Source organism: Sus scrofa, chromosome 15 (genome assembly GCF_054392235.1).
Source record: "Sus scrofa isolate SSC_HxYL_T2T_F1_AM1 chromosome 15, Sscrofa_HxYL_maternal_Yorkshire_Landrace_v2.0, whole genome shotgun sequence".
Taxonomy (NCBI): Eukaryota; Metazoa; Chordata; class Mammalia; order Artiodactyla; family Suidae; genus Sus; species Sus scrofa.
Genome location: NC_139397.1, coordinates 41,997,610 through 42,015,357, shown reverse-complemented (window position 1 = coordinate 42,015,357; position 17,748 = coordinate 41,997,610).

The window sequence follows — 17,748 nt, the reverse complement described above, 5'->3', positions numbered from 1 at the left end:
TATGGTAAGGAGAAGGGAAAGGTGGCCATTCAAAAATATGTTTAAGAGAGTTCTTGTCATGGCTCAATGGGTTAAGAGTCTGATAGAGCATCAGAGGATGTGGGTTTGATCTCTGGCCTCACTCAGTGGCATAAGGATCTAGTTTGATTATTCTGTTATTTTTAGCAAGGTCTGACCTTAAGGGAAACTATTTTACCAGTGGCTAACCTATCCATGTTTTGTCAGAGCCTTACAGACCTGGTGGGAGGAAATATCCTGGTGGGAGGTCTATGCCATTACATCTTTTCACATAGGGAAGGAGAAATACCCCAGCTCCCTCCTGCTCCTCCAGCCATCCTGACCCACCTAAGGTGAGGGAAAAGACTGAGAGTCCCTTGTGATGTTCACAGCCTGGAGGCACAAACTTACTAAAAGACTGCAGCCTAATCACAAGACTATAGAACACTTCCCATTTCTCCACACCTGAACACCACATGACTAAAGACCTGTTTATCAGAGTTGCTTTAACCTAGTACATCACGTCAAGTTTTCAACAAAAAAATTAGAAGGCAAAAAAAAGGAAAAGTAAAGAGTTTGAACAGACAAAACAAGCATCAAAAGCAGACTTACATATGTTAGAGATTTTGATATTATCAGACCAGAAATTTTTAAAAGCTATGGTTAGTTTGCTAAGACCTCTCATGTAAAACATAGACCATATGCAAGAACTTATGAATAATGTAGGCAGAGAGATGGAAATTCTAAGAAAGAAGCAAAAAGAAATGTTAGAAACCAAAACACTATATCAGAAATAAATAAGTGTGTTTGATGAGCTCAGGGATAGATTGGACATGGCTGAGGAAAGAAGCTGTGAGCTTGAGGATATGTTAATAGCAACTTCCAAAACTCAACAGCAAAGAGAAGGAAAAAGAAAATTCAAGGACTGAGGGACAAGTGTATAACATACAGTAATGGGAATATCAAAAGAAGAAGAAAAAGAAACAAGTGCCCTAGAAATGCTCATCAGAAGGAAGAGAAAATGGAGAGGCACTACCAAGAAAACTGGAAAGCCTCCAGTGGCTGCTCCACATCCCTGACCACAGAAAAAAACAAATAACAACTTTACAGAAAACTCTTAGAGTTGGAGAGAACTCACAAAATGTCTCACAGTCATGAGAAGAGAAACAAGAAAAGGAGATGCCACAGAGTCTTATTAGCTTATCCTTCTTCAGATCAGGAATCTTCTGATTACATCTAGACCCTCCATCATTTGCCATTCCTCATCAGATTCCAGTTGACCATTACAGCACCCTGTGGAGGACCACCAGCCCATTGTTCTATATCATAAAGCCTGGCCACAACAATGCCTTTCAGGACAGTCTGGGGATCAATCAAGATTGACACCTGGGTAAACCCCAGAGGAAAGTGGTTTTGAGTCAAAGAAAGAAGCACAAATATTCCCACAAGGAAAAAATTCCTGGTTGATGTCCACTGTGATGAGAATTCCTCTGCTTTGATCAACAAGAAAGCACACAAGGCAGTCTCCAAGGAGGAAAACCAAAGGCTGCTCACAGGAAGCAGAACAAAAGAGAAATAAACTTCTAGTGTTGTCAGGAAAGAGAAGGCAGCAACATAAAGGAGTTCTGTCCTCCTTGGGTGTTGCTTCAGACAATTTCCTTAAAAAGCCAAAACATAGAATCTCAGAGAAAACCAAACCAAACCAAATAAGCAAGGTCCAGAGATTGAAGACACAGGAAAGAGGGTAGAAGACTTGTCCAAGATGAAACAAAAGGTTTCTAAAACCTAAAGCCTGCAGAAGGGAAACTAAAAACTTCTCATTTGGATAGAAAGTCAATGAGCTTTTTTCTCTGAAGTTGAGAAGGCAGATGACGATGATGAATTCTAGTCACCCACCAGGTCTTATGAGTCATACCTTAGCTTAGTCATGACCAGCCTCAGAAGAAAAGTTAAGATCGTGAAAACTTTGGTCACCACACTTGAAGAAAAAACAAACAAACAAAATAACATTCTAAAAACACTAGTAAAAAAAATGAGGGGGGGGTCCATTCAGAAATCACCAAACATAAAGGAAAACAAGTCAGAAAAACTACAACCAGCTGGGGCTGATTCTGCCAAGCTGAAAAAGGTCATCACCAATATATTACCAGTGTTGCCAGACCTCCCATCACCCAAAGAAGAAAATCAATTATCATCCACTTTCTGCCTTTGAATTGATGTTCTCCTTATAACCAAAGCACTCTCCTCATCAAAGGAAGACAAGGAAGTTGGACTTACTGAATTCAGAATGAATTTTAAGAGACAGGTGTATTCATGTGTCCGTGTGAGCCTATCTCTCCCCCCAAATAAATATGAGCTAAAAATAGAAATAAAGTTGGATAAAATGGATAAAGAAACTTAGACTCCTTGTACACCTGAGTTTGTGGAGTGAGATTCATACCAGTTACAAATATTTGCTGGTGGCTTTCTTATGTCCTCCCTTGACAGCCAGATAATCAACATTCATGGAGCCCCTATTTTTAATAGGCATGGTATTAGCAACTACAAAATGAACTGCCATTTCCTTTAAACCTGGAAATCTATTCAGGAAGACAGTTTACATGCTAATGAGAAAGCTTAGAAGTGTGATTCTTCAGTCATAACTTTTTAAGGCTATTTTGGAAACAGTGCTTCTTAGGTCCAAATTTACTTTAATTAACAATTTTCTTTAACACTACTGCTTTAAATGCCATTTCCCACACATTACTTGTAGGCTCAGCATCACATACATACAAAACAGTCAGTAAATATTCTTAAATTATTTTAAGGTCATGTTCCTTATGTTTTTTTATTCCATTAGAAAATTATATTTTAGATTAGTTATAAAAACAGAAGTTTTTAAATTTCTAAAGTTACAAAACATTTATTTAAATAAAGTTGAAATATCTTGGTCAATCCAGGCTTCAATAAAAATGTTAAGGATGCCTGGGTTTATAGCTGATAACCCACCTATGTTTGGAAATAGCCCAGAAAATGATATATATTGTAATAAGCCTTGAAAATAGTAGGCATGAAAAATGGCTACTGAATGAGAAAAATAAATACATATTAATAAAAATGAATTAATATTAGGAAATATTTGAGAATTGAAATACTGTAGAGGTTTAATAAATGGACTTTCCACAAAAATCATAGTTAGGAAAATGCAAATAATTTTTTACTTGTAAGTGGTAACACATATATTGTCTTGCCTAGCCTGATACTTGAATATATATTACAATAAAAACTGGGGAGAATGTAGCTATGTAAGAAATTGTGCAGAGTTCCCACCATGGTACAGTGGGTTAAGGATCCAGCATTGCTGCTGCTGTGGCGGGGTTTGCAGCTATGACTCAAATTCAGTCCCTGTCCCAGGAACTTCCACATGCCATGGATGCAGCCAGAAAAAAAAAATGGAAATGGTATTAAAAAGTAACTATATAGTGTTTAGAAGAGTTTCTGACACGTAAGAAGTATTATATGGTCTATTATCATTATTACACTACAGTACAGAAATGATGGAAAAAATAGCTTTACAGTGGATAAATCTAACAAACACTGCCTTAGCCAGGTAAGCAAGTTCCCATCAATTGTAATGAGTCATGTTGATAGTATACAACTTTATCTCCATGGTTTTCTTTCCCCCAAACTCAAAACTGTAGTGTAATCATGAAAAGAAGAATCAGGCCAATTCTAATGATAGGGTATCCTACAAAATACCTGGCCATTCCTCTTCAAAACTGTCAATGCTATCAAAAACAAGCTGTGTCTGAGAAACAGTGTAAGGAGACGTGGTGACTACATGTCATATGGCACATTGAATGAGATCCTGGGACAGGAAAAGAACATCAGGTAAAAACTAAGTAAACCTAAATGAGGTATAGACTCTAGTTAATAATAATGAATCAATAGCAGTTTACTAATTGTGACAAAAAGCCCATACTAATGTAAGATGTTAGTGATTGAGGAAACTGGGTGTGGGTTATATGAGAACTTTCTTCACATCCTTTTTTTTAAAAAACTAAACCTATGCTAAAGAACAAAAATAGCTGGTTAAAAAATACTACGGAAAGTATGACTGACTCATTTTGTAAAAACAAATTACCTGGGAGTTCCAGTTGTGTCTCAGTAAGTAACAAACCCGATGCGTGTCCATGAGGATTCGGGTTTGATACCAAGCTTGCTCAGTGGGTTAAGGATTTGGCATTGCTGTGAGCTGTGGTGTAGGCAGCAGGGGTGGTTTGGATCTGGTGTTGCTATGGCTGTGGTGTAGCCTGGCAGATGCAGCTCTCATTCAGCCCCTAGCCTGGGAACTCCTTTATGCCACAGGTACAGCCCTAGAAAGCCAAAAAAACAAGTTAACCAGTTGATGCAAGAAGACAAAAGCGGGAACATAAGGAAAGAAAAGAAGAGAAATAGGTGTGTATAAAGCACCAATATATCTGGGGTGCTCCACTGGGCATCTTACATATACAATGTAATTTACGTACGTTATGTCTTATCATAGCATGTAAGAACAACATTTTTGTTGTTGTTGGTGGTGCTCTGGTGACATTTACCAACATCATTTTATTCTTATTTAATATTCATATAACAAATATATTTTTGGTACACATTTTTTTTTTATTTTCCCACTGTACAGCAAGGGGGTCAGGTTATCCTTACATGTATACATTACAATTACATTTTTTCCCCCACCCTTTCTTCTGTTGCAACATGAGTATCTAGACAAAGTTCTCAATGCTATTCAGCAGGATCTCCTTGTAAATCTATTCTAAATTGTGTCTGATAAGCCCAAGCTCCCGATCCCTCCCACTCCCTCCCCCTCCCATCAGGCAACCACAAGTTTCTACTCCAAGTCCATGTTTTTCTTTTCTGAGGAGATATTCATTTGTGCTGGATTTTAGATTCCAGTTATAAGAGATATCATATGGTATTTGCCTTTGTCTTTCTGGCTCATTTCACTCAGGATGAGATTCTCTAGTTCCATCCATGTTGCTGCAAATGGCATTATGTCATCCTTTTTTATGGCTGAGTAGTATTCCATTGTGTATATATACCACCTCTTCCGAATCCAATCATCTGTCGATGGACATTTGGGTTGTTTCCATGTCCTGGCTATTGTGAATAGTGCTGCAATGAACATGCGGGTGCATGTGTCTCTTTTAAGTAGAGTTTTGTCCAGATATATGCCCAAGAGTGGGATTGTGGGGGTCATATGGAAGTTCTGTGTATAGATTTCTAAGGTATCTCCAAATTGTTGTCCATAGTGGCTGTACCAGTTTACATACCCTCCAACAGTGCAAGAGGGTTCCCTTTTCTCCACAGCCCCTCCAGCACTTGTTATTTGTGGATTTATTAATGATGGCCATTCTGACTGGTGGGAGGTGGTATCTCATGGTAGTTTTGATTTGCATTTCTCCTATAACCAGCGATGTTGAGCATTTTTTCATGTGTTTGTTGGCCATCTGTATATCTTCTTTGGAGAAATGTCTATTCAGGTCTTTTGCCCATTTTTCCATTGATTGATTGGTTTTTTTGCTGTTGGGTTGTATAAGTTGTTTATATATTCTAGATATTAAGCCCTTGTCCATTGCATTATTTGAAACTATTTTCTCCCATTCTGTAAGTTGTCTTTTTGTTTTCTTTTGGGTTTCCTTTGCTGTGCAAAAGCTTTTCAGTTTGATGAGGTCCCATGGGTTTAGTTTTTCTCTAATTTCTATTGCTTTGGGAGACTGACCTGAGAAAATATTCATGATGTTGATGTCAGAGAGTGTTTTGCCTATGTTTTCTTCTAGGAGTTTGATGGTGTCCTGTCGTATATTTAAGTCTTTCAGCCATTTGGAGTTTATTTTTGTGCATGGTGTGAGGGTGTGTTCTAGTTTCATGGCTTTGCATGCAGCTGTCCAGGTTTCCCAGCAATGCTTGCTGAATAGACTTTCTTTTTCCCATTTTATGTTCTTGCCTCCCTTGTCAAAGATTAATTGACCATAGGTGTCAGGGTTTATTTCCGGGTTCTCTATTCTGTTCCATTGGTCTGTCTGTCTGTTTTGATACCAGTACCACACTGTTTTGATGACTGTGGCTTTGTAGTATTTCTTGAAGTCTGGGAGAGTTATGCCTCCTGCTTGGTTTTTGTTTCTCAGGATTGCTTTGGCAATTCTGGGTCTTTTGTGGTTCCATATAAATGTTTGGATTGTTTGTTCTAGTTCTGTGAACAATGTCATGGGTAATTTGATAGGGACTGCATTGAATCTGTAGATTGCTTTGGGTAGTATGGCCATTTTTACAATATTGATTTTCCCAATCGAGGAACATGGACTATCTTTCCATTTCTTTACATCTTCTTTGATTTCTTTGAATAAAGTTTTATAGTTCTCGGCATAGAGGTCTTTTACCTCCTTGGTCAGGTGTATTCCAAGGTATTTGATTTTGTGAGGTGCAACTTTAAAAGGTATCGTATTTTTGTATTCCTTTTCTAATGTTTCATTGCTGGTATACAGAAATGCAACTGACTTCTGAATGTTAATCTTATATCCTGCTACTTTGCTGAATTTGTTGAGCAGTTCAAGTAGTTTTTGGGTTGAGTCCTTAGGGTTTTCCATGTATAGTATCATATCATCTGCATACAGTGACAGTTTTATCTCTTCTCTTCCTATATGGATGCCTTTGATTTCTTTTGTTTGTCTAATTGCTGTGGCTAGGACTTCCAAAACGATGTTGAAGAGCAGTGGTGAGAGTGGGCATCCCTGTCTTGTTCCAGATTTGAGTGAGAAGGCTTTCAGTTTTCCCCATTGAGTATTATATTTGCTGTGGGTTTATCATAAATGGCTTTGATTATATTCAGGAATGTTCCCTCTATACCCACTTTGGCGAGGGTCTTGATCATGAATGGATGTTGGACTTTGTCAAATGCTTTTTCTGCGTCTATTGAGATGATCATATGATTTTTGACTTTTTTTTTTTTTGTTAATGTGGTGTATGATGCTGATTGATTTGCGTATGTTGAACCATCCTTGTGAACCTGGGATGAACCCAACCTGGTCATGGTGTATAATTTTTTTGGTATGTTGTTGGATTCGGTTGGCTAAGATTTTGTTGAGAATTTTTGCATCTATATTCATCAATGATATTGGGCGATAGTTTTCTTTTTTGGTAGTATCTCTGTCTGGTTTTGGAATGAGGGTGATGGTGGCATCATAGAATGTCTTTGGGAGTATTCCTTCTTCTTCAACCTTTTGAGAGAGTTTAAGGAGGATGGGCACCAATTCCTCTTTATATGTTTGATAGAATTCACCTGTGAAGCCATCTGGTCCTGGACTTTTATTTGTAGGGAGTGATTTTATGACCTCTTCAATTTCATTTCTAGTGATCGGTCTGTTCAGTTGGTCTGTTTCTTCTTGATTCAGTTTTGGCAGGCTGTAAGATTCTAGAATATTGTCCATTTCTTCCAGATGGTCAAACTTGTTGCCATATAGTTGTTCATAGTATTCTCTTATGGTTTTTTGTATTTCTGCTGTATCCGTTGTGATTTCTCCTTTTTCATTTATAATTTTGGTTATTTGAGTTCTTTCCCTCCTCTTTTTAGTGAGTCTGGCCAGGGGTTAGTCAATTTTGTTCACCTTTTCAAAGAACCAGCTCTTGGTTTTATTAATTTTCTCTATTGTTTTTTGAGTCTCTATTTTATTGATTTCTTCTTTGATCTTTATCATTTCCTTCCTTCTGCTGCCTTTAGGACTTTTTTGTTCTTCTTTTTCTAATTCGTTTAGGTGGAGGGTTAAGTTGTCAATTTGGGATCTTTCTTCTTTTTTGAGAAAGGCCTGGATTGCTATAAATTTCCCTCTGAGCACTGCTTTCGCAGCATCCCATAGATTTTGAGAGGTTGTGTCTTCATTATCATTTGTTTCAAGGTAGTTTTTAATTTCCTTCTTGATTTCCTCATTGACCCATTGGTTTTTTAGTAGCATGTTGTTTAGTCTCCATGGAGTAGGTTTTTTCTCTTTGCTTTTCCCATGGTTGATTTCTAATTTCATGGCATTGTGGTCAGAGAAGATACTTGAGATAATTTCTACGCTCCTAAATTTATTGAGATTCGCTTTGTGTCCCAATATGTGGTCAATTCTTGAGAATGTTCCATGAGCATTTGAGAAGAATGTGTATTCTGCTTTTTTTGGATGTAGTGTCCTGAAGATATCAATTAAGTCTAACTTTTCTATTGTTTCCTTTAGGATCTCTGTTGCTTTATTGGTTTTCTGTCTAGAGGATCTGTCCATTGATGTGAGGGGGGTATTTAGGTCTTCTAGTATGATTGTATTCCCATCAATATCTCCCTTTATGTCTGTTAATATTTGTTGTATGTATCTGGGTGCTCCTCTATTTGGGGCATATATGTTGATGATAGTAACATCCTCTCCTTGGATGGATCCCTTAATCATTAAATAGTGTCCTTCTTTGTCTTTCTTTATGTCTTTTGTTTTAAAGTCTATTTTGTCTGATATGAGCGTTGCAACTCCTGCTTTTCTGTCATGTCTATTGGCGTGAAATATTTTTCCCCACCCTTTCACTTTAAGTCTATATTTATCTTTTGTCCTAAGGTGAGTTTCTTGTAGGCAGCATATTGAAGGTTTTTGTCTTTTTATCCACTCAGCCACTCTGTGTCTTTTGATTGGGGCATTCAGTCCATTGACATTTAAGGTGATAATTGATAGATGATTATTTATTGCCATTTGAACCTCGGAAGAACAACATTTTTATTTGCAATTTTTAATTGAATAAACTAAGGTGGAGAAGTTAAGTGACCTGTGTAATACCAAAAATGCAACAAAGAATAGTAAGAGTTTAAATTTAGGTTGTTTGTTTAAAAAATTATTGTGGTATGTAAATTTTATATAAACATTTCCATTTTAATCTGTTTTAAGTGAAAAAAATCAGGTACATTAGCTATAGTCACAAGGCTATATAACCATGACCACTAATTCCAATTTTTTTCATCACTCCAAAAAAATCAGTATCCGTTCCCCCTTCCACCAGCTCCAAGTAACTTTAATATACTTTCTAGTTCTATGATTTTGTCTGTTCTGTATAACATATAAGGGAAATCATACTGTAGGCTGTGAATAGCTTATTTCATCTAACATCGTGTTTGTAAGTTGTGTAACATATCAGAATTTCATCAATTTTTATAGCTGAATAATGTTCCATTGAATGTATATTTTATTAGTAGCTATAAATCTGTTTTGTAATTTCATGTGAATTTAAGAAACATATTTTCTACTTCTAAAAAATAAGATGGGGAGAACTTTGATAAAGATTGTGTTGAATCTCTAGGTAGTTTTCACAGTTTAACAGTATCAAATCTATTTCCTCGTGAACTACAAAGTATCTTTCAATTGATTTTAGATCTTACCCAATCTTGTCCAGTAATATTTTGCTATTTTCAGTGTACAGGTAGTTCCCTTTTTAAATATATTCCTAGATATTTTATTATACTGTATGCTATTATAAATGAGGGCTGATTTTTAATTTCTTTTTCAGATTGTCCACTGTGAGAGTATAGAAACACAACTGAATTTTGATCTTGTATCAGTCCCCTTTGCTTAGTTTATTTTATAGTAGCTGAATTTATTATAGTAGCTTCTTTTGTAGATCTTTTAGGGTTTACCATATGCAGAATCATGACATTTGTGACTAGAGGTAGTTTCACCTCTTTCCAGTTTGTGTGCTTTTATTTTGTCTGTTTTCTAATGATTTTGACTAGAACTCTCAGTCAATGCTTAATGACATGAATAAAAATGAGCTTCTTGTCTTATCTCTGATCTTAGTGGAGGAGATTGCAGTCTTTTACCAATAAGCATAATCCTATTTATGAGATTTTCATTAATGCCTCTTATCATATTTTACTTATATTCCTAATTTCTCAGTGTGTTTTTTTTTTTTTACCATAAAAAGGTATTTGATCTTGTCAAATGCATTTCTTTTTTTTTTATTATTTTCCCACTATACAGCAAGGGGGTCAGGTTATCCTTACATGTATACATTGCAATTACAGAGTCAATTTAGATGATCATGGGTGTGTGTATTTGTGTGTTTCATTAATTCCATTTAATGTGATGTATATTACATTGATTGATTATCTTATCATGAACCCCTTGCTTCTTGTGATAAATTCCATCTGGTTCTGATATATAATTCTGTTAATATACTGTTGCATTCAGTTTGCTAGTATTATTTTAAGATTTATGTATCTATATTCATAAGGGATATTGGTCTGTTATATTCTATCTTGCAGTGTCTTTCTGGTTTCTGAGTAATGCTTAGCTTATAGAATGAGTTAGGAAGTCTTGCCTCCTCATCTGGGAAAACATTTGAGAAGTATTGATGTTAACTTTTCTTTACATGTTTTTGAAAATATGGTGCGTTAATAGAAAATTTGATGTATTGTGATACCAATAGATGAGACACTTGCCATTGAAAAGATAATTTGTTACTCATAGTTCCCAAAAGAAGGGGGCATGTCATGCTGCAAAGAGGGGACATAGTGAAACACCAGGGTCTGTTAGGAGGTGAAGGGAGGGGCAGGACCATGGACAAGATAGTTTATTGTGTTTTCTGTGGGAAGGAAAGGGAAAGGCTGTATAGAGGAATACGAAGAGTACAACCTATTCCAGATCTAGGAATGGCTAGTTTGAATCATTTTAGTGGGCTCTACGGTACAGGGGCTGCATCTAGAAATTTTGGTACCTAACTCTGGGGCAGACAGGGCAGTGTAAAAGCCTGATAGAGGTGATGGTGAGGGTGCTCACTCTCAATGGATTGATTTGCATTTGAAAAATACACTTGTTAAAGTTACAACAATCTAGTTCATATCGATACCAACTGAATTTCAGCAGCATATAACACTCCACTTCTCTCCATCTCTGTGCTTCCCTACCAATACTCTTGTCACAAATTGTATCTTTAAATGCAGTATGTCTAATAACATATTTAGGATTATTTTAATGAATTTGCCTTTTAAGTCCTGTGGGAAATAAAGAGTGTATTTACAACCTCAAAATAAAATATTGACTTTTGGTGGCTCAGTGGGTTAAAGATCTGATTTTGTCACTGCTGTGGTGCAGGTTTGATCCCTGGCCCAGGAACTTCTGCAAGTCAGGGGTGTGGCTAAAGATTTTTGAAATAAAATTCTGACTTATGTATGCCCATGTTGTACTTCCCTTTATTAGAGATCTTTACTTTTTATATGGTTTTGAGTTACTGCCCAGTATCATTTCATTGCAATCTGAAGGACACCTTTTTGGTTTTTTTGTGGGACAAGTATGGTGGTAATTAATTCCCTTATTTTGTGTTCGTTTTTGAAAGATAGTTTTGCAAGCTATAAAATTCTTTTTTCCTCCTCTGCCAGCACTTCATATTTCTCATACCACAGACTTCTGTCCTTTAAGATTTCTTACGACAGCTGAGCTGTTAATATTTTGAGAATCATTTGACCATGAAGAGCTGTTTCTCTTTGCTGCTTTCAAGGTGCTATCTTTCTCTTTGGCATTCAAGATTTGTGTAATGTGTCTCTGGTTGGATCTACTGCAGGTAATCCTACTTTGGGTTTGTTTAATTTCTTGGGTCTGTAATCATATTTCTTATCAAACGTTGGCAGTTTGTTGCAGTTGTTTTCTCAAATATTCTTCCTGCTCCTTTCTCTCTTCTCCTCCTAGGACTCCCATATGTGTATGTTGATCTACTAAATACTGTCTCACAAGTCCCTTAAGTTCTGCTTACTCTTTTTCATTCATTTTCCTTTCTACTGACTCAGTGATTTCAACTCTCTTGTCATTTAGTTTGCCAATTCTTTTTCTGCCTGCTCAAACCTGCTGTGCCAGCTCTCTAATAAGCTTTTTATTTCTGTTAATGTGCTTTTTAGCTCTAGAATTTATTCTTGGTTCCCTCATGTAATTTCTATATCATTATGTATATTCTCATTTTGTTTGTATGTCTTTTTTCTTATTTCAGTTTGTTTTTATTCAAGAGGTTGTGAGTAGTCATTCACATGCCCAGTCATTTCACTTTTATATCACTTCTCCAGTTACATAAGATTGAACTTGGCCCACATGTAGTCTCTAAAATCCAGTACACAGTATAGAAAAATGAAGAATGTGTGTTTAGAATTTTTAGAACATCATAGGCAGAAAACCTAAATAGACATTTCTCCAAAGAAAACATATGGGTAGCCAGTATGCACATTAAAAGATGCTGAACATTGCTAATTATTACAGAAATGCAAATAAAACTGCAATGAGGTACCACTTCACACCAGTCAGAATAACCATCATTAGTAAGTCTACAAATGACAAAAGCTGGAGAGGGTGTGGAGGAATGGCAACCCTCCTGCACTAGTGGTGGGAATGTAAATTGGTAAAACTATTATGGAAAATAGTATGGAGGCTCCTAAAAAAACTAAAAAAATAACTATCCTATGATCCAGCTATCCCACTTCTGGATGTATATCAAAACAAAACTATAAGTAAAAAAGATACATGAACCGCTGTGTTCATAGCAGCACTATTCACAATTGCCAAGACATGGAAACAACTTAAATGTCCATTGACAGTTTAATAGATTAAGAAGATGTGATTTTATACACACACACACACACACATATCTACATATATGTGTATATATACACACACACAATGGAATACTACTCAGCCATAAAGGAACAAAATAATACCATTTAGAGTAACATGGATGCAACTAGAGATTCTCATACTAAGTGAAGTAAGAAAGAGAAAGACAAATACCACATGCTATTGCTTATGTGTGGAATCTAAAATATGTCACAGATGAGTCTATCTGCAGAACAGAAACAGACTCACAGACATAGAGAACAGACTTGTGGTTGTAAGGGGTGGGGGAGGGAGTGGTATAGAGTGAGAGTTTAGGGTTAATAGAAGCAAATTTACATTTACAATGGATAAGCTGTGAGATCCTACTGTATAGCACAGGGGACTATATCCAATCTCCAGGGATAGACCATGATGGAAAATAATATAAAAGAGAGAATGTGCATATATGTATAACTGAGTCACTTTGCTGTACAGTAGAAATTGGCACTTTGTAAATAAAACATACTTTAATAAAAAATGTTTGAAGAATTTTTAGAATATCAAAGGTTTAGATAGGCCTTTTAACAAATGACAATTTAAAAAAAAGAATAAAGAAAAATGACAAAGTTTGCTACATATTAAAACATATGTATACGTTGCATTTTAAAATGTTTCCTCCACCATTTCCACACATATTCACTAGCCAAGAGTCCAGTGGTTTAAGGTTCCAGGATGGGGAGGGGGGGGTGAGCACACAGATAAAATAAGGCGTCCACCTGGGTGAAGGGAGTGAAGCTGAGAGTCTGGGAAGATAAGGCAGCCATTAGTTGCAAGACAGATTACCAGGAGGAAGGAAGGTGCACACAGAGAGGATTCTGGAGAAGTTTAGTGGGCCCTTCTCATGCATTTATAAGAATCCTGATAAAAGCATTGTCCAGAAAACTACATTGAGGAAAACAAACAAACAAAACAAAGCAAAACAAAACAAAAAACTTAAACAATTAGAGAGAATAGTACCTGGTACTCAGACAAGGCTGGAATGGTGTCTGTTCCCAGCAGTAAAAATGGAAAACTTCATACCTCATCAAGCACTGGATAAAATACTCCTAACCATTCAGATCATTGCTACTAATACATTTTAATATCAAAGCCTGAAAAGATCCAAGTGGTTCCTAATAACTGCTTCCCAGAGCAAAATTTTTAAAATATTTGTAGAAAAAAAATCCAATATATAACTGACAAAAATTAACTGCAACTGGCTCATAATCAAAATAATAAGGCATGCAAGCTAGAAAATATGATCTTTACTGAATTAAAAAAATCAATCAAAACTAACTCATACTGACTGATAGAATTAACATACAAAGGGATAAAAATAATTATAACTCCATTCCATATGTTCAGAACATTAAATATATATATAGATAAATGAAAACTTTAATGTCCAAGGAGAAAATATACTCAGTCAGATTAAAGAAAGATTAAACTTTACAGAATAAAAGATTATTAACCGTGAAGACATAGAAAAATATTAAAAGATAAATAGAACTTTGCTGAACTGTGGGACAACTTTAAACAGCCTAATGTATATGTAAATGGAGTCTTCAAAGGCATTGGGAGAAAATTTATTTGAACACATAATGAGTGAACTTTTCCAAAATTTGATAAAAAACTATTAATCCTCATTTTCAGGAATTTCACTGAACCTCAAGCCCAAGACTTATGAAAGAAGGAATGCAAAAAGCACATTGTAATAAATTTGCTTATAAGAGTAATCCTATAAGCAACCAGAGAAAACATACATGTTACATTTATAGGAAAAGGGATGAGAATAAGGGCAAGCTTTTCATCATAAACAATGCAGGTGAGCTAATAGTGGAGAAATATCTTTGAATTAATAAAAGAAAAAGAAAAAACCTGCCAACCTACAATTCTATATGCAGTCAAACCATCAGCAGTGATATAGAATTATTAAGCAACATTATCAAGTAACTTGACCTAGTTTACATTTATAGAACATTCCAACCAAGAATAGTGGAATACACATTCATCTCAAGTATACATGAAACATTTATTAAGATAGAAAAATTCTAGAACAGAACGCTAACTCAGTAAATTTAAAACTTATACAACTATGCTCTCTGACTACAATGGAGTTAAATTAGAAATAAATAACAAAAAGATGTATTGAAAATCCTAAAATATCAGAAACTAAATAACACATTTCTAAATTACTCCAGGATAAAAAATCACCAGGGAAACCAGAATATCCAAATGAAATTGTATCATATTAAAAATTGTGGGTCACTGATAAAGAAATCCATATGGAAAGTTTACATCACCAAATAACAATATAGAGAAGAAGAAGGTCTCAAATTAAGATCTTCATCTTGTACCTTAAAAATCTAGAAAAAGCCATTTAGTTAAACCAAAAGAAAGCAGAAGAATAGAAGCAATAAAGATCACAGGAAATGACTGAAAAAAATACACAGAAAACTAACAAAACAGAAATTTATAACTTTGAGAAAATCATTAAAATTGATAAATCTCTAAGCATATTTATCAGGAAAAAAATAGATAACACAAATGATCAATATCAGGAATAATACAGGTGATATAATCTCAGATTTTAAAGATATTAAAAAGTAAATGAATGTTATTAACAATACTTTGCCAATAAATATGAAAGATAAAAATGCACACATCCCTACCAAATTCACTCAAGAACTAATAGGTAAACTGGATAGACCTGTATTTGTTAGTGACAGTAAATATATAATTGTGAATTTTTCTACAAAAACTGGTTAAGTATATCAAACAATTAAGTAAGATATACCAATTCTATACAAATTCTTCCTCCAAAAAATAAAGAGGAGGAAGTATTTCCTTATTCTCTGTGATCAGAATTACTCTGACATCAAATCAAATAAAGAAAATAAACAATATTTCTCCTGAACATAGATGCATAAATCCTAAGTAAAGCTTTAGCAAATCAATTTCAATAATGCATCGAAGTGATAAGATACAAAGAATATGTGCAGTTTATTCCAGGAATGCAAGATTGACTTACCATTAGAAAATCAAGAGTTCCAGTCATGGTTCAGTGTTTAATGAACCTGACTAGTATCCACGAAGACAGGGGTTTGATCCCTGGCCTCGCTCAGTGGGTTAAGGATCTAGTGTTGCTATGAGTTGTGGTGTAGGCTGGCAGCTACACCTCCGATTCAGTCCCTAGCCTGGGAGCCTCCATATGCTGTGGGTGCAGCCCTAAAAAGACCAAAAAAAAAAAAAAAGAAAGAAAATCAACATACCACAATATGAACAAATGTAAAAATACACTATGACCATCCTAAAAGATGCAGAAAAAAAATTCTCACAACGCAATGCACTTCCCTGATAAAGTCTCTGAACAAAGAAGGAACAGAAAGGAAATTGCTCAGATGTTCATCATCTGATCATGTGAGATAACACAGATGACGACAAATACTTTGGCCCTTGCTTTGATGATATAGGTGATCACTGTGCAGTTAGGAATGGAATAAGGGTTCAAACTAGTTCTGCTTGATCACTAAAACCAGCTCCCCTCTTTATCAGGTCATGCGTATCAGGACCTGAAACTGATGGCAGAGCTTTTTTCCTTTGATTGATACATTAAATGGAGGAGTGTGAAATATACAAAAACAAGGCTTCAGTGGCCAAGCATAATTTCACATTACTTCAACCTCTTTGTGTTTCTCAGATACTCTGAAGGGGGAGGATATTCTTCTCTCTCTCTCCCTCCCCCTCCTTCTCTGTCTTCCCCATTTCTATCTTTCCTTGTCTTCCCCATTTCTATATCACTCTCCTCTCTTTCTGCTCCCTCCCTCCCTTCATCTATCCCTCCATCTCTTCTTGAGTTCTCTCACATAAGCAATTTCTCCACTATTTCTCCATCTCTTTTAAAATATCCCAAAACATCCTCATTACTCTCTAGCTTTGCCTTTCTCTCTCCATGGCCAATGGATTTCACCTTCTCGTCTCAGTCCACCTGATGTTTTGAACTAACGAAGGCTAGGTGGGTCTTTTCTTGTCCATCCACCCTGCCACAGGCAGATTCTCCTAGGGAATGTATGCATTTAGCTCTTCTTGTTTTCCTTAAGAGGATCAGGCAGCTCTGTTTCTATATGTGCCCACCCCACTTCTCTCTAGCTCTGTAGGCGTGAGATACTGTGAATATGCATGTTTAATTTGTGTGTGTGTGTGTGTGTGTGTGTTTGTGCGCATTGCTAAGGAGTAAGCAGCACCCAACAGACTGAATAGGCTAGAATGAGTGGCTGTCAATCAGAATAGCTGTACTTTGATCCCAGTGCACATCACCTAATTATCAGCATCATGGATGCCATTATGTATATTCATTGTCCAGCCATATGTTCATTCATATGCTTCTCTGATTGTCATTATGCATATATGAATTAATGATTGACACAGGCTCTGTAAAAACTTGATTGTGATAAAAATGGATAACATAAAATTTATCATTTTAACAATTCTAAGTGTACAGTTCAATGATGATAAGTATATTCACATTGTTTTGTCACTAAACTCAAGAACATTTTTTATCTTACAAAATTGAAACTCTGTACTCCTTAACAATAACTCTCAAATTTCCCCTCCTTTCCACCTCTGGCAACCACCACTCCTGTTTCTATCAGTTTGATGATTCCAGGTACCTCATAAAAATGGGGTCATGCAGTGTTCATCTTTTTGTGATTGGCCTATTCACTTAGCATAATTATCCCATGTTTCACCCATGCTGTAGTATATATCAGAATTTCCTTCCTTATCAGCGATGAACAGGTACATCCATTTTATGAATAAACCATATTTTGTTTATCCATTCATCTCTGGATGGACAGCTGTGTTGCTTCCACCTGTTGGCTGTTGCGAAGAATGCTTCTATGTGCACAAATATGTTCACAGTTGCACAAATATGTGTTCAAGATCCTGGCTCATTTTTTGGATGTATATTCAGAAGTGGAATTGTGGGATCATGTGGTAACTCTAATTTTAATTTTTTAGGGAATCTCCATACTGTTTTCCATAGCAGTTGCACCAATTTACATTCCTACTAACAGGGCACAAAGGTTCCAATTTCTCC